Consider the following 23640-nt stretch of genomic DNA (forward strand, 5'->3'; position numbering starts at 1 on the left):
TTTTCTTTCTTTCTTTTTTTTTTTTTAATAGAGAGAGAGAGAGGAGGAAGCAGGCTCCCTGCCTAGCAGAGAGCCTGATGTGGGACTCGATCCCAGGACCCTGAGATCATGACCTGAGCTGAAGGCAGAGGCTTAACCCACTGAGCCACCCAGGCAGCCCCTGAGGTCCCTTTTCTTGAAGTCAAGCCATTCTACCTGCTTTCTTCTGCCATGCTAATCAGCTTCTAGTTTTGTGACTTGTATGTCTAGAAAGTCCCCTTCTTCTCCTCTTCACCCCTCTCCAAACTGTGCACTGAGTATTTCTTTTTTTTTCTTTCTCTCTCTCTCTTTTTTGTTTTGTTTTTTTTGTTTGTTTGTTTGTTTGTTTGTTTTTAGGTTTTCTTTATTTGGAAGAAAGAGTGCGAGCAGCGCTTGTGGGGGTGGGGGTGCAGAGAAGCAGAAGGAGAGAGAATCCCAAGTAGAGTCCCCTGCCTGTTGCGAAGCCTGAGAGGGAGGTGGATGCTCAATCTCACAACCTTGAGGTCATGACCTGAGCCAAAACCAAGAGTCTGACACTTAACCAACTGAGCTGCCCAGGTGCCCCTGCATTTCTTAGATATAAGAAACATGAACCATAAGGAAAAAGACTGTTAACTGAATGATGTAACTTAAAACTTCTGTTCAAAGAAGGACACTAAAAACAAAGTGAAAAGATATGCCTTAGGCTGGGAAAAATCCATGGGAAAAGGAAAACTAATAAAAAATGGACAAGGGAAAGGAACAGGTAGTTCACAGAATAGGAAACAGAAGCATCTAAAAGGTGCTTTAACTTTACTAAATAAATTAAAATAACAGTGAGATTCCAGTTCACGGTATACCATGGGCAAAACTGATCATCCCCAAAATGGCTAAGGATGTGAAGAAAGGGAAAGTTTTCCCTATCAGTGAAAACAGGTTGGAGAACAATTTTACAGCTGGTAAAGTTGGAGATGTGGACAATAACAGTTTCACTTTTAGATATCTATTCTTGAGAACATTTTATACCTGTACAAAAAGATGTTCCTTTAGCAGAATTGTATACAACTGCCCTATTCTTTAAGCATAGGAATAAATTAACATAAAACTCTATAACCCTTGAAATGTATGAAATAGATCCAAGTGTATCTACATCTATAAATACCAAAACAGAGAAAAATGGGAAAGACTCAAAATTGTATGTACTACATGATACTATTGATGCAAAGCTTTAAAACTCCCCAAATGTATTTTTTTAGTACTGTAAAACCTATGCATAACCATGCATGGGAATAATACATAGTACCTTTGTGTTAATGTTTACCTCTGGGGTGGAAGGGAGTAAGAAAGACTTGGATATTAACTGAAACTAAGACATTTAATCTTTTTTACTTTTGTAAAGAAATAAAATATTCATAGTTAATATCTGTTTAGCCCTTTTGAGTATCTTACTGGTACATTATTCTATAGCTATATATATATTTAATGTTCAGTTAAACATTTCTTGAATGATAGAAATCTAAAACCAGTCCAAATAAATTTAGTTGATTATATCCACACAGACACACACACAGACACATACACACACACACACACACACACACACATCTGTGTATAGATACATGTACACACACACAGATCTATACATATATATATGTATATACACACACACACACAGATATCTGTATAGATATATGTGTTTCTAGGCAGATCTCTATAAATCTCTATAAATATCTGTGTATGTCAGTGAGACTTTACAATTTCTTCTTTTCGATTTGGGTTTTTTAGATTAATTTTGTCATGAAATTATACATCCTTTATGGTTGAGGGTGTGATTTCTATTTCCCTTCTGTCCTCTTCAGTGAACGTTGATGTGCAGGAAGCATCTTATGTCTATATAATAATTATCTGATTATACAAAATATATTAATTAAACTGGAAATCCTCATATGCTAAGCAAATTAGTACCACAGGTTTGCAAACTTGCCAGTTCCCAAAGAAGGAAATGTGTTTCTGTAGTTTCTCTTTAACTTTTCTTATTTATCCTATCCTTGCTTCTTCTCCCTACCTCAACTACTTTCTCCTTCTGTCCCTCACAACATTCTTCCAGATGCATCAAAATCAATTAAATCAGGGTTTCATTACAAAGATGAGTTATTACATTTTCAAAAACCTCTCTGTTCCACCCTCTAGCTTAATAAGTCAAAACTCTTGGGATGAGAATAAAGGAAACCAATAAATGTTGGTGTTGACCCAGAAGAATGTCGGATCCCTGATTAGATATTTTTGCCAGAAGGAGGGGATGGTTAGAAAATACCCCAAATTAAGCATTTCACTATGTAACTGTAGAAACTAAACAACTTTAAGGACTATCTACAACAAGTAATTTTTGAGAAAAATGACTAGAAGAAAGTCAGAATTGTCTGCATGGAATATCATCTTGCTGGTAAATTGTCAAATCTTCCAATTTATAATCTATCAGTGTTCTGAGGTCTACATTTCATTTTAAACAGTGCATTGTTTTCTGTGAAGCAGTCTGAAAACTTTGGGGAGAGTAAGAATCAATTTAAGAACCCTATGGTGTTGCTGGACCCATTCCCAGAAAAACTCACAGGGACACAATAATACAAATTTTCATGCAGTTTTAGGGAGGCTATAGACCAGCTGAAGTTTATCAATAGACCTCCTATGATTCCATTGACTCCAATTTAACGTACTTGTCCAAAACATTTCCTAAGCTAGGTAAGTACCTGCCTAATAATAACCTGAATGTATTATTGAATTGCTGGTCATTAATTGGAAAAGATGAAGAGACATCATCATTTTTTCAAATTGTCTTGAATTAAATTATAAAAGTTGCTAGAAAGAAAATTCTACAGGTAATTCAACAAAACTTATATTCTTTCAACTAGATTTCTCATCTTTGAACTTCATTTCTATTTACTAAAGACCATTATGCCCAAGTGGAAACATAGTGCATTGAATTCTATTAGGTTCATTGCTTGATTTTACTTAGACTTGGGATGCATGATAATTAGCAATATTAAATTTGAATGAAGCAAACATAGAAGAAAATAACTTTTTTAAAAAGATTTATTCATTTTTAGAGCAACAGAGTGAGTGTGCATGTGTGAGTGAAGGGGGTGGTGCAAGGGCAGAGGGAGAGAATCTTCAAGCAGCCCAAGCACGATGTGGGCCTCGATCCATGACCTATGAGATCACGACCTGAGCTGAAACCAAGAATTTGATGCTTAACTGACTTAGCACTCAGGTGTCCCCCAAATAACTGTATTTTAACAATAAAGCTACAGGTTCCTTGGTTGGGGTCCCTAGTTTGTGCAAATCTATTGGTCACTCTTAATATTAGAAGCAAACAACCCTTCCCAGGTCAGAGCATCATTAGTATTCTTTTCTCACTCTTCATCTTCTGGAGAACATCTCAATTACTCTCTAGCTTCTCCATGGTGGCCCTCCATCCCTTCACCCCTTTCTACATGCCTTTCTGGTTTCCCTTTCACTTAGAGGCAGATCTTTGACTTCCTGGTCACTTACTTGGTATAGTCTATGGATTAGTTCTCCTGATTTGTTCCTTCCAATCAAGATCCCTTGGCCAGTGAATTACTGAGATATATGTATAACTTTGGGCTTGTACATGTAGTAAAAACCATTTAAAAGCCCAGATCTTCTCATGATATTACCATAAACACAGCAACATTAAAATAAAAAAAATCAAGAAATTTAAACATGGGAAAGAGATATGGACTATATGGCTGACATCTGTAAGGACTATATGGAGGTCTATATAAAAGAGTGCATGAAGGGGCAGAAGGAAACTTGGTGCTGCAGTGGGTATAATAACTTGAATTCCTGTCTACCACTTTCTTTTATCCTTGGATGATCATTAATATATGTATTATGTGTTTTTCCATAGAAGTTGTCATTGATAACAGTGTTGATGATTAACCCTTACTGGGCACTTCTGTGTTAAGTAATTTGTGTTTAGGTCCTCATTTAATCTTCACAATAATTCTAAGAGACAGGTAACTATAAACCTGCCATTGACCTATGCTTCATGGCCAATGCCCTATGCCCATCCATGTTGAAACTATGGTTTGAACTCAGACATTGACCACTGAGTTCATGCTCTTATTTGCCAAATTGTTCTCTCATAGGAAATGGAATCCAGTACCTGTACTCTCTGTTTATTTTCCATTCTCCGTGTAGTTGGGCTTCTGAAAAAATCTTACCCAGTCTTATGGATTTGAATTCCATTTATACCTTGACAATCCCAAGATCAAATCTCCAGCCTGGATCCCACCCTTTGAGCTCTAGCTGCTGTACTAACAATTCCAATTGGAATTCTAATAGGCATTCCAAACTGATCATATAAAAAAACCAAACTTTAGGTGTTTTCCCCTCAAACCAGCTTCTTCTGTAGATTTTCTTACCTGATAAAATGGCAAGTCTGTCCATAGAATTGTTCAGGCCAAAATATTAGAACCATCCATCCATAGAAAAGACTAAGTCTTTTTTTATATACAACCAAATCGTATTTCCAAATATATCTAGAATTTGACCACTTCTACCCTCCATTTCTACCCCGACTGGTCCCAACCACTACTGTCTTTTGCTTGGCTTATGATAATGGCCTCCTATTCCTATTCTCTCCTATCAATGTTGCCCAAATATGGTATACAGAAGCTAGAGGGAATCTCTAAAATGGGTCCTCTTACTGCTATTTAAAAACACCTTTGAAACAAAAATCAGAGGATTTCCATCTCATTCAGACCTGGACCCTGGCATCCTAGCCTATGATTTACTCATTCCACTCAGCTTCCTGACACCGTAGGCCTGTTTAGACCTCAGAATTCAGCATTTCATTCTTCAGTCTTGAGTAATCTTTCTCCAAATACCTGTATGGCTGGTTTTTCTTCTTCCTTTACAACTCTGCTCACAAGTCAGATCTTCTCCAACACACTAAGATACGAAACCCCTTCCTCAAACTCCAACACTTCCCATTCTCCTTAACCTGCTCTATTTTTCCTTGCATAAAATAGCAGCTTTTCTATTATATATGCACTTATATCTTCCCAGTTAAAATGCAAACTCCATGATGACAAAGATTTTGTTTGTCACCCTGTCATAGTCCCCGCACCCAGAACTATACCTGACACATAACATTTGTTATACTGAATTTATACTTCCAGTTACCAGAATATGAGAGGGCCCATATTACAAAGTCCTCCCCAAGAGCTTGTGGGGGTATTTTGGGGTATTTTTTTTTATCAACCATGAAAAGTGATTCACCATAGAAAGCAATTCTTTGGATGAAAGCAAGGAATTCAGAAAAATATATGAAATGGGTTCATTTTTATGTTGACCAAACATTAATAGGGTATGCACACATAACTCTCATAATTAAATTTAATTAAAGCATGGAAAAATTGAAGCACATAATACTTTTCAAAATTCAGCAGTGTTCCTATCAGTTACTGATGATTTTTACCTACTACCATTGTCATATTGCTCCTCTGGGATGCCCAAAACTCTTGTTGTTCTCCTCCCCACCCCAATTCCAACAGCAGCGTGGATGCTTCGGGTGGCTGGAATCTGATACAGCTCTGCAAAGAAATTCCTATTTCAGTTTCTCTTAGACTTTGCCTTCCTGTAAAATAAAAAGGGACCTTCAGCAGAATATTTAAGGGAATAGAGAAACCAAGCACAATGGTATCTACTTAATGCTCAGAAATAGCTTTCCCCATCACCACCAGCTCTTTGGCAAGGGACAATCAGATACATTTTTCATGTTTTCTTTTTAAGGTGTCTAGCCTTCACCATTGTGAAGAGCGAGTGGAGGTTGTACAATCAATAGTAGAAATAATATCTGCAAAGTTAGGTACTATTGAGGAGAAAATAAATGTAATAATGGCAAGAGATCATACCTCTAATATCTATCTTAGAAACTTCTTTTGAGTAATTCTTCAAAAGAAGATGGATTCCTCACCATACACCACGCCTTATGCTAGGCATGAGATCAGCTTTCTACCTCATGGAGCCAACAGTCTAGCAGGGGAGGCAAGAAACATAGTTATGCCCATAATGGATTTAAATTGAAATAAATCCCATTAAGATATGCAGAGGTAAACATTAGCTTCACCAATAAATTATGTTGTCAAACTTATGTGATAACAAATTCTGAATGAAAAGGAGTTTAAGCTGTGACTTAAAATGACGTGTTGATAAACAGATATTCAAATATAATACATATGAAAAGTATTATTAAATTTCTTCTCAGATCAATAACAGACTTAGGAAATATCAACACAAGGCACAAGGTAAAAACTGTATACATTGCACGGTTAGAAAAGCCCATCATGATTATAAATATTGCTTCCTCAGAGGGGCCTTTTCTAGCCAAGTTTCTTTTTTTTTTTTTATTTTTTTTTTTATTTTTTTTTTAAAGATTTTATTTATTTATTTGAAACAGAGAGAGAGAGATCACAAGTAGGCAGAGAGGCAGGCATAGAGAGAGAGGAGAAAGCAGGCTCCCCGCTAAGCAGAGAGCCCGATGTGGGCCTCGATCCCAGGACCCTGAGATCATGACCTGAGCCGAAGGCAGAGGCTTGACCCACTGAGCCACCCAGGCGCCCTCTAGCCAAGTTTCTAAAGCAGTTGACGTGCATTTTCTATCACAGCACTCTGTTTCAATCCGGATGCTAAGCACAGTATCTAATCTATCTGATCACTTATGTGTGTGTATACTATATGTGTTACATACATATAACATTTGCTGTTAATGTTTTGCATTGCTTACCTACTGATTGTCCCTGTATTGGATTATTCACTTCTCAAAGGCAGGGGCATTGGCTCTCTTGTTCTCCTTTGTATTTCCATCATGAAGAACAGGGTTTGGCGTGTAGTTGATGTTTAGTGAATATTTTTTCAATAGGCGAATTATAATAAAGGAAGCTATCCTGTCAGATTTCTACTGATGTGTATGTGTCTACTTCACTGGACATGTGTCAAACATTAAATGCTCAGTTCAAGTTATTTTTTTCTTGTGAGACAGTGTACAAAAAGTTCACAGGCATCTGCCTGAGTAAATGACTGTCTCCTATTCTTAAGCAGTCATAGATCAGTTGGTACCGCTACAGGATCTGTTGGTAAAAGTAATTGCTTGTGTTTAAATACTGCATAAAACACATCAAATCTCCTTTTATAATTTTTTATCCAGTTTTTAAAAACAACTTTTATATTCATCAGATAATGTTTTCATTGTAAAAGCAGCTTGAAGCTGTTGGATCAGTGTACCTCAATATAAATAAGGACACAAAAATAAGGAATGAGTCATAGCTCTGTTTTGCTTTTTATATGGAACATATATTTTAGATGTGAAATAGACAACTAGAAAAACATACACGAGGAAAGATCCACTTGCAAATGCTTGGCTACTGCTCAATGACATTGGATCCCTACTCTGGGTGTTCATATTAAAGGGCTCTCCTGACATTTTGTGCTGGAGTAAATGGCAAGCTCAGAAGGATGAGCCTTCACAGGCGTGCCCTTGGTAAAGCACTGTTAAGCTGCATGCGGCCACACAGCTGTTAGAGAGCCCAGGATCCAGAAGATATGCCAAGCACACATGGCTTGGGGGTATTGTGACATTACCACGATAAATTAAGGGATGGTATAGGCGTGGAGCGATTACCGCTACTTCACAAGAAAATACCAATTTTTAAGTTCCTTCAGTATAACAAATATAGCTTATAAGCTCAATTTGGACTATTTATTTCACATGGGATTTTTTTTCTTTCCAGAAATAATTATGTAAAACATTATATAGAAACATTTTCTGGTTTATTTTTAAAGTAGATACACACCAACATTATAAAACAAGATTATATTCATGTAAGTTTCCAGGATAGTTACCCCTATTCTGTAAAGTTGTTTACAATAATAAAATAAAGCTGCACCATTTCTTAATGTTATAGATATAATCATGTTTGAAAACAGTTGTATCACTCTGTGCCCATTTTCCTGAAAGCAAAGTTTTGTGTTTAAAAAACAAACCTAACTTCTAAACCTGTTAGAAAAATGTTCCTAGGAGTTTGTTTATGACAGCAACCCTCCCCCCCCTGCAAAACTCAAACATTCACCGTCTGTAGAACAGATGAGTAAATTATGATTTATTCAAATAATTTGGATACTCTATATCAGTGACAATGAAACACAGCTCATCCATAAATTTTGGAGAAAAAGTCACAGAAGATAGATAAAATCATATGGATAAAGTGCAAAGATATATAAAACTAGACAATATTTACAATTTATATAATTATATAAAAATTGTCTGATAAGTGTTATATATATTGTATATAATAATATTTAGTTTTATCTATTGCCTAAAAATACATAAATAAGAGATAACACTATAAAGAAAAGTAAGAGTGGGGTGTCTGGGTGGCTCAGTGGGTTAAGCCTCTGCCTTGGGCTCAGGTCATAGTCTCAGGGTCCTGGGATCGAGCCCCGAATCGGGCTCTCTGTTCAGCAGGGAGCCTGCTTCCCCCTCTCCCTCTGCCTGCCTCTCTGCCTACTTGTGATCTCTCTCTGTCAAATAAATAAATAAAATCTTAAAAAAAAGCAAGAAAATGATTAGCACATATTTAAGACAGTGGCTCCCTAGGAAGACAAAAGGAGAATTAAATCAGGAAAGGGCAAGCAGAAGGCTCCTCTGATTCTAAAAATAGCCTATTTTTTAGGGGTTAAATACATGGATATTTATTCCATTATATCCTTTAAACTGTACCTATAATTTATATTCCTAGGAATATAGTCTATAACTCACAATAAGTAAAAAACAAAACAAAACAAAAAACTAGCTAGAGCAATATGAAACATAAAAAAATTAATTTGACACTATTTGTGAACTTTAAGCATGAATAGAAGGGCTTTAGATACTGTTTATTTTTGTGGTATAATACATGTGAACAGTTACAAGTGAGAATAATTTTTTTAGAACATACTGTGTTTTATAAATGTGTATCTTTTGGCTGTTAATGTCATTTGGTAGTCTTTCATTTTGTTAGGTTTTTTAGCAGGCTAGCCTGCGAACAGGGAAAGGATATTATTTCAAATTCCTCTATAACTGCATAATGTGTAAGTTTTCAGAGTTTTCAATCCTTTTGTTTAAAAATCATGTAAGTTATTACCAATGTATACAAATCATTTAATTTATAGACTTGCCTTTTTCCCAGGGTAAGAAGAAATGAACATATTCTGGCTTGTATCTTCCACTCTATAATTCGGGAGTGGAAAACAATGTAGCTATTTCTGAAATCACTAAGCATGTCATTTGTACTGAGTACTTGTCTCTAAGTTAGTCAGAATTAGAACATACTTAATTTTTTTAATCTATTCCACTAGCATTTATAGTAGAGTTAATATTTTTTCACTTCTTATAGGAATCTCTAGAACCATTATGCACATTGCCATTTCACTGATCAGAAAGCATTCTCTGGAGAATAAAGCTCTAGAAATGAGCATGAGAAATCACAGGATAATTTGGATACAACATATCTAATTCAGCACAGTAATCTACATGTAATGGGTTCTTAATAAATAGTGGAGTTGAATGGACTGGTATTTGAAACTTACACCTAAATAAACACAATTCCTTGAGAATCTGAGTGAACTTAGAAAATTTTCAGAAATGCATATAAGGTTTGAAATGGTTTCCTACAAAAGTTTCTATTTTTCTAAAAATCTCAGGAACTTGAATATTACAAAACTTTTAAAAGACCTACACTCACTAGTAACTAAATGTCAAATACAGAAAATCAAATTACAATCCTTCCTAGGGACTTCTGGAGTTGAAAATCTGGATTTTATTTCCAGCTCTCTCTTGTTTTCTTATCTTGGGTGAGATAGGGTTTTTTTAATCTTCAGTTTTCATCTTTCATGGGGCAAAAAAATGAGAGAGATGATTTTCCAACTGTCCCTAAATCTAATCATTCTCCCCATCATCAGACTTGATTGCATTGTAAATGAGCTGAGTCACAAAAGCAACCTGCGTTTAGCTCCGGCTCCATTATTTGTTAGTTGTAGGTTGAGTAAATTTTTTAGCTTCTATGAAAACTGTTAAACATTGTTAGAATTAGGTGAATTGTATAAAAGCATGTGTGTTTTTTTAAGCCTTTTAAAATTCTGGATGGATGTGGGCTGAAACTTTAAGAGCCTCAGCTACATTTCTCACCCACTTGTGGCCAGACCAACAACAGGCACAGATCACTTCTCAGACTGACCTTAAACTTGAGATGACCTGAGAATGACAAGCCTTCTATGCAAGACAAAGTGCAAGACATGGGCTACCCCATGCCAGATTCTTGTGAGTTTGAGTTTTGCTGTCTGATACTCCTTATTCGGCTATTTCTTGCTGTCTTATATATACTTTTTATTTTTTTTATATATATACTTTTTAAATCTTAATAGATCTATTCAGAGTTCTTGATGTTGTTTAGCTTTCTTGATCATATTTGAAGGGTCTCTGACTCTGAAATTAGGAAACAAATATTGATCAGTTTTAATCAGGTCGAGAGTATGGATATATCAGTTGAAATTCCTCCATTTTAAATTCCGCCTTGCATGTTCCAAGTGAATAAAATGTTTCTGCCTGGTATAGTTTGAATAATATATGAATATCCACTTAATTTGAGATTAATTGTAGCATAACTTGTAAATCTCAAACTGTAGATATAGTCTTGCAAAAAATAAAATCTGTGATCCCGAAGTATTACTACTTTGCCTGATACACAAGTGCAGTGTTTTCCAAAACACAGCTTACTTCAAAGCTCACATGTTCTATCTTCGATGTCTCTGTTTTCTCATGAAAGCTCATCATCCTAGTATACCCTGTTTTTACACGCCATTCTCCGTTTTTTGTTTATGTCCAGTTAACTGTACCTGTACCCTTTAACCTAGCCAATGCAGTCTACTAGACTTTGTAGTATAACTACCATATAGTTGTGGTGGGGAAACAGATACAGGTACAACTTTCAGGAGAGGAGTTTATCAGTGAGCTTTGGCCTCTGCCCCCCTCTCCACTTCCACCTCCTACCAACTGCATCTGTTATCTAGACCTCTGGCCTTTTCTCCCCCTTTTCTTCAAGCAGATGGACTTTATTTTCCTTTCTTGGTCTTTGTACTTGGTGTTCTGCCGCTTGACTAGCTCTTTTTCTTTTTCTTTCCTTTCTTTTTCTTTTCTTTTTTTTTACTTCTAGGGATCTCCATGGAAACCATACACACACATATACACACACATGCACACACATGCATATATTTTCACACAATGTATTTTTTTCAGAATCTATGTATGTATGTACATGTGTGTATAGAGATATAAAGATAGATGGAAAAGATTTATTATAAGGGATTGGCTCACATGATCATGGAGGTTGAGAAGTCCGAAGATAAGGCACTTGGCAAGCTGGAGACCCATGAGAGCTGATGGTGTGATTGAGTCTGAAGGCCTCAAGAACCAGGAAAGCCAGTGGTATGAATTCTAATTCAAAAACAAAGGGGTTTAAAACCCTAGAAAAGCCAATATTCAGTTCAAGTTCAAAGGCAGGAAAAGACTGATGTCTCAGCTGAAACAGGCAGATGATGTTCCCTCTTAGCCTTTTCATTCTATCAGGACTTCAGATGACTGGATGAGGCCTGCCCACATTAAGGAGCACCATCTGCTTTGCTCAGCAACTCATATACTTGTGGGATTTTATTTTTTTGTACCATTCACATTCATATTTTTAAAATTGAGATACAAGTGACCCATAACTGACATGACATTGTATTGTTAGTTTTAGGTATATAACAGAAATTTGATACATATGTGTCTGTGAAATGATTACCACAATAAGTTTAGTTACCATCCATACCCATGTCTGGTTATAATTTTTGTCATGTGAATGAAAATTTAAAATCTACTCTTCTGGCAACTTTCCAGTATACAACATGGTTTCATTAACTATGGTCATTATGCTGTACATTATGTTACCAGAACTTACAACTAGAAGTTGTAATCTTTTTTTTTTTTTTTAAAGATTTTATTTATTTATTTGTTAGAGAGAGAGAGAGGGAGAGAGAGCAAGCACAGGCAGACAGAATGGCAGGCAGAGGCAGAGGGAGAAGCAGGCTCCCTGCTGAGCAAGGAGCCCGATGTGGGACTCGATCCCAGGACGCTGGGATCATGACCTGAGCCGAAGGCAGCTGCTTAACCAACTGAGCCACCCAGGCGTCCCTAGAAGTTGTAATCTAACTGAAATTTTGATCTCCTCTGGAAAGACCCTTGTAGAATAATGTTTAACCAAAAGTCTGGGACCCTAGGGCCCAGTCAAACTGACACATGTTTAACCATCACAACTCCTCAGCTCAAACACCTCCTCTGTGAAGCCCTCCCTACCTCTCTAGGCCAAATACAGTCCATCATCTTCCCTCGAGATGCTTAGGAGAACATTATCCTTCAGATCTCTTGCTAAAATTATTCTGTTTCAAAGTGAGTTGTATTAAAAAACAAATTGATATAGAAAATGCTAATGACACAATGTTAAGTAGGAAGAATGAGATACAAAACTGTAGAAAAGATACTTAAAATGGTAAATGGTAGTCATTTTATGTATTTATAGAAACAGAAAAGACTGAAAGAAAACCTATCAAAAGGAGTGTTTTATCTTTATGGTCGTATTCTGGGTGATTTTGTCCTTATTTTTATACATTTTTCTATGTTTTCCATTTATATTAAGTGATTATTAACAGAAAGTAAGTTATTTTTTAAAAAGTGCCTGGTTTATGTTTCATTTGTGTCTCTGAAATGACCTTTCTTACATACGTATTTATATAGAGTAATGTTCAGCAAGCTCATAATAAGCAGTTGATCATTAGGTGAAAAAAAAAGAAATACGAGGGATGCCTGGGTGGCACAGTTGGTTAAGCATCTGCCTTTGGCTCAGGTCATGATCCCAGGGTCCTGGGATCGAACCCTTCATTGGGCTCCATGCTCAGCAGAGCGCCTGCTTCTCTCTCTCCCTCTGCCTGCCGCTCTGCCTACTTGTGCTCTCTGTCAAATAAATAAATAAAATCTTAAAAATATATATATTTGAGAAAGATTTGATATCGTTAATTTTTTTCAAGGTAAGAGTTTTAAAAGGCACAATTATAGTGTCATATTTAATACTTGAGCAATTTTGAGTATATTAGAGGGAATTGAAAATTGTAATTACACAAATCATTAAAATATTTGCAGAGCTATCTAACAATTCTTTTTCTCTGTTGGTAAGCATATATGTTTTACTGAAGTGCAAGTCTCCATAATTTTATAACCAAAGAGTATTATTGTATTTTAAATACTAATTAACTGGTATAATAATACTTAATAATTAAATGAATAAAAAATAAATTTAGAGGGGCACCTGGGTGGCTCAGTCCATTGAGAATCCGACTCTTGGTTTTGGCTCAGGTCATGATATCAGGGTCGTGAGATCAATCCCTGCATTGGGCTCCACGATCAGCATAGAGTCTTACTGAGATCCTCTCTCTCTCTTTTTCTCTCTGTCCCTCCCCCAGCTTGCTCTCTCTCTCCCTCTAAAAATAAATAAATGTAAATACATAAATCTAGAAAAATTAATAGAAAAACCTATAACCTAAAGAGACAATAAAAATCGAGAAATAGGATCATCAAGATAAGGACAAGTCGAGGGCCCAAAATTCGTTTTCAAAATGATTCCTTAATCAGTTGAAAGTTTAAAGCATTCTCAGCCCTAAATAATGTGTGGTGTATTTGATGGCAGAAGAACGATCCTTTGATTTTCAAGACAATTATTTATGAGTACAAGTATTTCAATTCTGTTCAACAAACAGCAAAATGATTACTTTTAGATATCGTTCTTCAAAGTAACCTATTTACATTTCTAATTTAAACTTTAGTTAGACTGATTTCCAGATATTTTAGACCTATATTTTCTGATTCATGAGATGCAGCAAATGGAAGAGGCCAGCATGTATTGGTGTAGGAGTCTCAAAGCCTTCACTATGCTGAGCGATACAATGGGCAGAGAGGAGAAGTCAAAGACATCCAGACCGGTACCCTGATCTACTTCACAGAAGCCAAGAATGTTGAGACAGAGAGAGAGATCTCCAAAATGACAAACCTATGGAAAGAGAGGGAGATGAGCTGCTGCCTGGTTGAGCGAGAACTAAGAAGAGGGAAGAGACAGAAGGTAGAGTGTCCATTGAGCCCCATAAGAAACAGGAAAAGATGATGGTGAAAGGGGGCTTTATGAGAGTTGGTTGTGTCACACAAATGATCTCCTGTAGTATTTTTCCAACAGTCTTCAATGACAGTTTGAATTTCTTACCAGGCAGTTTTTAGAATGTTCTATTTTATTTCCTCAAATGTGCTGCTATGTAGGAGATGGACCAAACAGAACACCTTTATGTGACAGGATAAGAATTATGACCTCCTTTTCACAAAAGCTTGTATTAAGAGTTATAGTTATAAGTGCTAAACTGATAATTTAGCATACAAATACCATCATGAAATACTGTCATCTTTACTTGTAGACCCAGCTCAGATCTGACCACTTGGTAGCCCTTCTAGATGGCTACAAAACTTCAACTATTCTCCTTGACACCCATTTGTTCTACTATGTAATAGCCCAAGTGCTTCTTTTAAAAGGTAAACCAATATTACCTCATTTATCTGACCATAACCCTCCAATGGCTTCTCATTGAACTCAGAAGAAATCCTCACCAAGAATTCTAAGACCTTCCACGTGCTGCTTCCTGTGGACTTGACTGTCCCCTCTCTCTTTTTTGCTTTCATAGTGAACTCTGTCTAAAGCAGGTCCCTGCTCCCATCATTCTACCATCATTCTCTCAATCCATACTCTACTCATTTCTTCATCATATTTATCAGTACCTGAAGTTATGTCTTCTATTTATGTATTTAATCTTTATCTGTGTCCCCTCCTAGCATGTGAGCTCCTTTAGGGTTGGAACTTTGTTTTGCATCCATCTGTAACTCCACTGCTGGCGTTGTGTCTTTTATATATGAGGTTGAATAGAAGAATGAGAGATCAGTGCATTTCTAAGAAAACCTCCTGTCCTCACAAGTTCACAAGGCCTACTGTGCCCTAGGCACTGTGATGGCTACCAGGGATCTAAAAATAAGACAGAAATGGCCTTCAAAGTGCTCACTGTGTTAGAAAAGCCAGGTGTTAAATAAAAGGTTAAATAATCACAACCAATTACATGTGTAAGTAAGTAAGACTCCAAGGAAAGCAAACAATTTAAATTGAACCTAAATTAAGCTCTCCCTTTAAATTTCAAGGATATATTTAAACAAAGCAGACTGATTTTTCTATAACATTTGCCATTTTTCTCTTCAGCGTTCTCTTTTAGGAAGGAAAGGGATAAATGTACAGTGATGCTGTCAAGGGAGAAACGGGTAAGAATCCTAAGCACAAAGAGAAGTTGAGGTGGGAGATTTGTGAAAACTGGGAGGCAGAGCTTGAGTGGGGAGGACTCGCCCTTGTGTGTGGGTGGAAGGGTCTTCAACTCTGTTTTCCACATGCTCCATGGAAACACAGTTTAAGGACCGTGGTTTATAAAGCCTCCCACTGTTAGCCCCCAAATTGATTGTGGTCTTAAATGCACTGACTAATGACCCCAGAATAATGACTTAATAACATATTATATCTAATTTATCAAATGACTTGGAAGGTTTAACAATCTTTTTTTTTTTTTAAAGATTTTATTTATTTATTTGACAGAGAGCACAAGCAGGTAGAACAGCAGGCAGGGGGAGAGGGAGAAGCAGGCTCTCCGTGGAGGAGAGAGCCCGATGTGGGACTCAATCCCAGGAACCTGGGATCATGACCTGAGCCGAAGGCAGACGCCCAACTGACTGAGCCACCGAGGCACCCAGGTTTAACAGTCTTGAGGAAGATAAGTTGTTCTGAAATAACTTCTAAAATGTCAAAAACTTCATATACAAATATTTACATGTTTTTATGGAACTGCTGTTCCTATTATTTCAGTTCTGCACATCCCTCCCGCTCAATTTTATTCTGAATTCAGAAATGACAAATTAACCTCATCAGATACACTTTCCCCCTACTTTGCCTGTTACCAGATGGTTTATAAAAATGTAACTGGTTCTCAGAATATTTTTTCTGTTTTAATGCTTAAAATTTCTTCTGCCTTTTGAACATGTTTCTTTTTTAAAGATACAGTTCTTACCAACCTTACCAAATAGTTCTCAGAATTCTTTTTTTTTTTTTTTAATTTGGGGGACGATATATTCCAACGTGGGGTGGGGGGGTAGGGTGAAGGCATTTCAGCTCGGAAGCTCCATCACGACATTTCTAGAGAGCTCGGCAGCTCCCCCCCAGCATGGCACAGGACAGGATGTGAGGGCCTGTTCCGCCAGGCTGGACACAAACAGGGTGCGATCTGCAGGCAGCCGCGGTGTCAGGATGGCAAGGCTCCTGGGGCTCCGGGTGTTTATCAGCTCAGTAGGTCAAAAGTCTGCAGACACTGGGTAGAGCAGCAGTAAGCCACGAAGCTCACTGTTGTCCTCCCCTGGTGCAGCCCTGCCATCGGCGTCTCTCTCAAGGGAAAGAGCTTGGGGTAGACAATCGTAAACATGGGCTCACTACACCGGTGACAGTGCCCCAGGGGGCAGTGCAGCAGCTCCAGTAGACTTCTGGGTAATGAGATTGGAGACAGAGAGTTCAAATCTTTAAGAAAACTGTGGTAAGTGTGATGGAGACTCTTCATGGCCAACTCTTGCAGAGGCAGGACGTGATCGTTCTCTGTCCCTATGGCCTTCACCTCGGCAGGGAGGATCACAGTGAGCTGCCCCGATGAGAAAGAAAGCAGCTTCACCTCGGAAACTTGAATGGGAGCACCACAGCCACTGCACCCGATGACTTTATTGTACAGATAGGATGGCAAGCCTTTCAGGTGCATGTTGTTATCCACGTACACGTACTGTAGTTCTCGAGATCAATCTAGATCAAGTGGCAAAAATGCGAGACGGTTTCCAGCCATGGAGAGCTCGTTGAGGCTGGGCAGCTGGCAGAGATGACGCGGCACGCACCATAGACGATTGCGGTCCGCGGTGAGGTACTGCAGAGAAAGGCACAGGTGAAGCCTCTCGGGTAAATTTAGCAAACGATTGGTAGAAATGTCTAGTGTCTGCAGCTCCTTCAAATCGCCAACCTCTGGAGGTAGGAATTGCATTTGGTTATTAGCTAATCGAAGATGATGTAAAGCTCTCAGACGACCAATTTCTGGGCAAACAATTTCTAAGGCATTGTCACTAAGATCCAAACACTGGAGTTTTACGAGGGATCCAATGGCTTCTGGAACCACAACTATGTTATTTGAGTGAAGGTACAGTTCCACAAGGTTTGGAAGCTTCTGGCAAGGTTGTAAGGGAGTTCCTTTTCACATAGAGCCTCTCCAAGTACTGTAGTCCCTCATCTTTCAGTAACTCCAATGGAAAATGGTGCAGATTCCTATAATTTAAGAACAAATTCTTGTGCTTTTCCAGCCTTGCCACAGAGATCGTCTTACAGAGTTCAGATGCCATGACTGAACATATCCCATCAGGCACGCTGCAGCGCTACATCTTGTCAAAATTGGTCCATTTCTCGGCGCCGGCGGAGCCAGCGCTCCGGGCGCAGGCGGCGCTGAACTGCAAGCCGAGGGTCTGCGGGAGGGCTAGTTCTTAGAATTCTTAACTGAAACTTTGAATCAGGTACACATTTATTTAAGAAAAGTAATACTTTATAATTATACAGTATGCGTTTTTTAAAGTTCTATATCTATTTAATTTTGACGACTTACCCTCCGTAAATTCCAGCAGCCAAATATGTCCTTGACAGTGTCTGGGTCCTGCTTTTGATCTGCTTCTGGCTTTGCAGAAGAAAGTGCGCAGCTAGGAACTCATTGGTTCGGTGTCTTACTGTCATTACTAAGACCTTGCTGCCCTCCATGCAACTTCCTCTAAATTTACTTGCCCTTTATCCTTTTTCTTTCTATGGTAAATTATCCCGCCTGTGCATCTCCTCTTTCGTGAAGACATGCTTTGCATGTCTAGGCCACTCTCTGGCAACATGAAGGGCTCCTGTACATGGTCACAACACCCGTGCATACTTCCTCATCAGCACCCCAAACTACCCGCCCTTCTTCCCATTAAAGCTGTATGCATGTCTATCTCTTGTCATGAAGCCTCCAGTCCAAGGACATCACGTCAAGGAGGCCTCACTTACTATACAGTTTCATCCTTTATTTATATAGTTTCTTCCTCGGATGCCACCAGGAACATGTCTTTTATGCCTCTATCAAGAATTTATCATGTACCAGTCTCTGTTCTGTTTCCATTAATCCTCACAATAATTCTCTGAGGAAGTACTATTATCAACGTTTACAAATAATTTGTTTTTTGGTAATTGTGGCTGAAACTGACCAGAGTAAAATTACAGCAAATTTCCTGGTTAACTGATTTCAGAAACCAACTGAAAGGATTTAGGATTTTTTAGGTCTTTTTGTTCATTTTTTGGAAATTTCAACTTTTTCAATTTTCAGATAAATTTTTTGAAAAGTTTAAAGGTTCAAAATAATGACCTGTGAAAAAATATCTGTGATTCCTCTTTATTTAACATATTATTCTACAGCATAATAAAATAAGTTCTCATTAATTTAAATGGTACACTGGTTGAAACTAGTTTTAACTTGTTGAACCACATGAGTAACAAAGTATAATTTAATACATATGTCATATTTGGCATCTATACAGCCTGATTCATTGGTATGCTAATAAAAAATGACTTTTACTTATTAGGAAAAAATATAAAATCAACTGAGTCCCATGTAGGAAACCTATTCTAGGTACAGTGTGATTCCAACAGTAGGACTGGGAGAAAGGCTGAATGTTTAAAAATTTATTCTTTTAATGCTGTACTAATACTAAAAGTTTTAGCTATAATTAACTAGAATTGAGTTTTCACTATAGTAGTGATTAAGATTACAATTATACTAAAAACAATCAATGAAATTGCATGTAGGGGAACAATCTTTTGATATAGTAACTGCTATTATTTTCTCAGTAATTTTAGCTATCTCCTCTTCCAAGCAGTAATAAGCATTAAGGATATTTAGTACTTACTTTTCTCTGGGAAGGGATTACACAGCAAAAACAGCAGGTGAAGCAAATTCTCAACTTTTGAGACGAAAAACCAAGGACTAGATATAAAATAACTTAGAAGGACATATGACCAGTCCAGGCCTGTTTTCACTATCCCTGAGACTAAAGTTTGCTAAATGAAACATGAAGAGAGAGGAAAAACATGGGAGTTAAATGTTGGTCAGCAAGCATACTGTTCCATGTCCCTGTTTTTGGGCAGACTGCAGGACTGGTGATGTAGAAGGTAATAGAAGCTTTGGATGGGTTGGACCCTTGGTTGCCTCCAGGAAGTACATGCTAGGGTAAGGGTAAACCTTGCAGCGTTCCCTTAAGCTCAGCCAAACAGAGTCAAAGGAGAAATGAGTGTGGTGTGTTCCAGCATAGACTGAAGCGGCATCAGGAGTCACTGCGTGAAGCCCAGGGTGGTGGGAAGAATAACAGACCCTTTTCCTGCATGGTCATGGGTAGCGTAGGTAAAGTTTTGGCGACCAGTAGGGACAAGGAGGGTGCAATGTGATGTCTGTGAAACTGTTACAGGTTATTATGGGGGAAGAAGGGTCCTGTTTGTACTCCTTCTCTGGGAGAACCCAGCTACCCACTGGTAAAAGCTCTGGTTCTCTACATTTTCCCAAGAAGTCAGATCGGTCTCCTTTCTTGCTTGTTAAGCCCCTGCCACCAACACTATCCCCCGCATCCTTGCAATGTTCTCAGAATTCATCTTCTATTGAGAGTTAACGAAAGGGACCTGAAGATTGCAGACACCCTGTAGACCCTTAAGATTTTAGAGATGTATTTATAGCTGCATGAAAGCACACCGCTTTTCTGCCACAGAGAATGTTACAAATGAACACACTGAAAAAGTAAAATTGCATTAAATTAAAAATCAGGTTTTACATGACAAATCACAACATACTGGCATCTCCAATCAAGTGGGTTATTTATAACGATCGAGGAGTGGGTAGATGACAAATACAATTGCGGATGTGTGTGTCTGAACACGAGCAAGATGCTTACTATACAGTTGATGTTATATAGGTAGAGAAAGGATGTCATGAAGTAATTTTATTGAATCCATTTTGAAGAAATAAAAGCCTACGATCTCTCAGGTAGCTCACAAAAATTGGGACTGATATAAAGATGCTGTCATTTGCCTTAAAATATCAGTTTTTACTAACTTAGGAATAGAGAGTTATAAGTCCTAGAAGGTCAGCCTCCTGATATCTTAGGCCAATTACAAGTCCTGTGCAGCCATTAGGTGCTCAGTGTTTTGTTTCTGTTGCTGTGCCTCCCAACGACCTAGAATAGATTTGAAGTAAAGAAATGGACAAGCATATAATCTACAAAATGGAGGTGAATACATTTATATAGATGCAAACACCTCAGTTACATAAAGGAATATTACTGAATTTAAACTTCACCCCCATGTACAGCCTAGCATGATGGCATATTGATGTCCCTGCAGTAAGAGATGAGCTGACACTCTTGTGAAACTTGAGACTAGTAGCAGCAGGGAAAAATCAACGAAGAGTTGCAAAAGACTATGATAAATGTCTTCTACAAGTGTGCTCCAGAAAAAGAAGAAAGAATGATTAAGATCAGATATGCGTGTTCAGAAATTCATTCAAAATCGATGTTGTATTGAACTTGAAGGAAACCAGTAGTTGCCACATGAAAGACTTTGGTAGTGGCAGTGAAGGAAGAGGCTAGGTATAAGAATGAGTCAAGAAGTGGCAATACCTGACCCTGGAAATTGCCTTAACTTGAAATGAAGCCCAAGAAAATACATAGGATTTTGGTAAGGGCCACGGGGCATTGTGGAGGAAGATGGTAAGGTTTCTGTTAGAGATGTTGAGGACAAGTCTGCAGGACATCAAGATGAAGCTGTCCAGGTCATATATATGGGTTTGGAATTCAGCTGTACGTTTTGACCAATAGGTAGTAATTTGGGGGAGTGTTTTGCACCTCAAAGTTGGAGTGTGAATTTAATCCTATTCTGTGGACTACCTATAGAACGAGTGTATCCCAGGGTGTAGGAGCCTGGGCGTCAGACCAGAACTGCTGGGTTCTAAACCCTCTAAGCTCCAAGACTTACTAGCTGTGACTGAAGGAATATTCTTGAATCCCTCTGCAGATTATTTTGGTCATCTGCAAAACAAAAATTACTGTAATACCTACTGTACTACTTGGCTGTGAGAATTAAGTAATTGAATACATATAAAATTCTTAGTGCTTGATAAATATTAGCTACTAATGCTGAACAACATGAAATGGCCTTTTTGAAAATCAAGTGTTAGCCATTGTATATGACTTAATTTTACATATGTCATAGCATGAATCTAGTCTTTTTCTGCTTCCCTAATTTAGCCTCACTTGAAGTAAATCTATATAATCTACCTTTGATGTAAACAAATCACAAGTCATCTGGGAATAGGACCGACTTACTATAATTCTTGGAATAAAATTTAAAACTTATGTCTGACTTTTCCTATAATCTCCCACTTTTCTCCAGTGGTAGAAGCAGAATGATGTCTTATTTGTTTCCACTAAGAAATAACAACAAAAACCTGACAATCACAACTGAAATATGTGTTTTGTTTAAGTACAGTTGTACAGTGAAGGTAATCATTAGTATCAGCACCTTTTGGAGAGGATTCAGATATGCTGTCACTGGTGGGGGTGGGGAACAAACCCACTTTACCAACTAATCTCTGGGACTTAGAAAGCTAAATAATTATGGAATGGCAATTCAGGTCTTTATTCACCCACTTAACCATCTGCTTCCTTGAGGCTATATTCTAAGTAATTGAATCAAAAGATGAAAAACATGAACCCGACATGGAAAGATCAAGCTGTCTTGAAACAGTATGCATTGCAGTGCTGTTATATTCAAGGGCAAAAGTAAATTTGTGTCCTGCTGGTATAACTATAAATCTGAATATTGTGATGAAATCATCCCAAATCCTTTGTGTCATGAAACTGAGGTTTGTGGTCCTCTTCAGGGCAGAGATCATATAAATTTCAAAATTGAAATTGGGAAGCCAATACAAATCCTGTCTGTGTCATCAGATAAATATGGCAGTTGGAATTCAGGCTCAAGTAGCCAACAAATTCCGATGTGTGTTTAAAATACCACAGAAAAGACCTGTGTGGCCAGGCACTTTTCCTGGTTTTATGGGATGGGGATTACAAAGTATTTGCCCAGAACATGAAAAGTAAACATTATAATATGTATGTGATACTTAAAGATAGTTGGCTTCTGAAAAGGAATTAAAGATGTTACTTAGCAGTGAACATAACAAAAGAATGTTTTGGAAAAATAACATATTTTCCTACTGACTCATCCTTTGAGGATTTGCTGATTCTGATCCCTCTTGTTCTTCATTTCTTAACAGTCTTTAATGAATGGTTCTTTTCCTTTAAATGTGGTGGCTTCTTTTTATTTACCATGTGATTTGAAATTTATTTTTGTGATTTGTTTGTGTTAAATTATCTACCCTTTTTAAAAGCAAAGTACAGAAATCTATAATTTAAAATGATGAATTTAAAAAATCTCTTTCATAAGAGGCAAAAAAATACTATTTTTTGTCATAGTAATGCCAGGTAGAGATTAAAATGTCAATTGCAAAGTAATTCTATGAATTCTCAGATGTGTTTTAATTGTGTTTATTTCATAAATATAGCAAGATTTAGTTACATGTATTTACAGATTTCGTTTGTACTGTAAATGTTCCTGTTACATATTACAATTTTTTTTTAAAGACAAGTAACCTTTAAAAGCTTATGCATGGCCAATTCTAATTTATAGAGCTCTTTACTTAGCAGCTTATGGCTACTTCTCTGACTTAACTAGGGTGAAGTCTAATGATGACTTTCTCCTCCCTTAATAAGAAAGGATAGCTACAGAAGCTCTGTAGCAAATATCACACTTAATGGAGAATATTTTGATTCATTTCTATTGCAGTTAAGGACAAGTACAAGAGGGCTGCTATGAGCACTATTATTTAATATTGTCCTGAAGGTCAGAGACAATGTAATAGCCCAAGGAAAGCAAATAACAAGAAATGCAAAGTTTATCCATTAAGATTAGCTTCAGGTGTATATATGGAAAAACTTTAATACCTTTATAAAGATAGTTTCTTAAAAAATAAGAGAAAGTCAGAGGCAGTCAGAGGTCATCAATGAGGACGAGGTAGCAGCTTATAGTGATCAGAGGCCCAGAATCCATCTTTTACTTCACCAGTTTTGCATATTGCTTTGTAGTCCAAGATATAATTGTTGAATTTCCAGCGATGGCATCTTTATTTCAGGCAGCAGGAAGGACAAAGTGGAACAAGGTACTCACCAATTCCCATTTAAGGAGCTTTCCCTGAGATCCCACACAGGGCTTTGCTTAAATCTCATTG

General features: G+C 37.5%; 1 pseudogene across 1 annotated transcript; it reads right to left on the reverse strand.

Moving 5' to 3' along the window:
• Positions 1–16338: 16338 nt before the first annotated feature.
• LOC111150762 lies at positions 16339–17650 on the reverse strand (annotated as a pseudogene). The gene has a single exon (XR_002640816.1). The product of XR_002640816.1 is annotated as a leucine-rich repeat-containing protein 28 pseudogene (transcript).
• Between the last annotated feature and the right edge of the window lie 5990 nt (positions 17651–23640).

Source organism: Enhydra lutris, unplaced genomic scaffold (assembly GCF_002288905.1).
Source record: "Enhydra lutris kenyoni isolate GAN:26980312 unplaced genomic scaffold, ASM228890v2 scaffoldscaffold2, whole genome shotgun sequence".
Lineage (NCBI taxonomy): Eukaryota > Metazoa > Chordata > Mammalia > Carnivora > Mustelidae > Enhydra > Enhydra lutris.